We start from the raw sequence: 1,141 nt of genomic DNA, 5'->3' as shown, positions 1-1,141 counted from the left end.
AACTTTTGACTTTGGCCAAATTTTGAAGATCGCCTTGGTGGACCTTTAGAAAACTTGATTTTGAACAACATATCCAAAATTCGATCAGATCCAACAGTGGAGTTAAAAGTTATGCCACCCGCATTGTTACTGTTATTTTAATGCTGTCAGAAATTTTGACTCTGCAGACACAAACACGAAGTTGAAGTAGAAACCTTTGGTTCAAGTTCAAGTTTGACTCCACAGATATGCTGCACCTTGGAATGTATTAACAATTCATCCTTTTGCAAACCCAATCTTAAAATGAAGTAGAAAATTGAAGTTCTGAATTTGATGGTTCCACCTCAGCATACCTTCATAACTCTATCTTCTTCATAGGTTAGAGTTCATAATCTATCATCAGCAATTAAAAACCAACCCAAATCGACTTTGCAGAGTTAGCTTGGGAGTTTAGAACGTGGGTTCTAAAAGCATGGTAACAACTGGCTCTGACTAGGGATGTGGGCCGTGAGGGACACAAAGAATCCAACAATCTCTGGTTGAGACCAGTGTCTAGCAATTGGGCAACAGAGTCATGGGAACAAAAAAAGGAGAATGTTTGCAGAGAAAGGGAATAGGGGACAACACCAAAACACAAACCTAACAGCAAGCCAAAAACTAGCAAACCAAAGCAAACTAACAATACAACTATCGAACAGCTACACTAAGCACCACCAAAAACTCAAAGAGTGAAAATATTTACAAATGTACATAGGTGAGAAGAACTCACCACTAGACTAGAGTTGAGGAAAAACTTACACAAAGCCATTCACTGGCTGTGAGAAGAAAGATCGCATTCTAAACAGCGAGTTGTGCTGGCATGGTGCAACCCAACACTTCCATTTGGAAAACTCGTCTTCTTGGTATTTCAGGCTGTCACATGTAGGAACCTTGTCCACCAATCATTAGGCCCAAAGAGCCACATCTCATCATAAAATTCTAAGTTTTCTTGGTCACTCTGCAAAGAATTTTCAAGTCCTTTTCCAACAATACACTGAAATAGAGCTTGTTCAAGAATTTTCGAAGCAAGGATTATGTCATTTTCAGCACACATACCCTTGGGATTAGCACACAAAAGAGGCTTTTCATAATTCAAAACACCCTCAAGATAGAAGTGAGTCTT

Source organism: Cupressus sempervirens, chromosome 1 (assembly GCF_028749045.1).
Source record: "Cupressus sempervirens isolate cs-2001-9-10 chromosome 1, ASM2874904v1, whole genome shotgun sequence".
In the NCBI taxonomy this organism is placed as follows: Eukaryota; Viridiplantae; Streptophyta; class Pinopsida; order Cupressales; family Cupressaceae; genus Cupressus; species Cupressus sempervirens.
The sequence above is the reverse complement of the archived record's forward strand: the minus strand, read 5'-3'. Positions refer to the sequence as shown.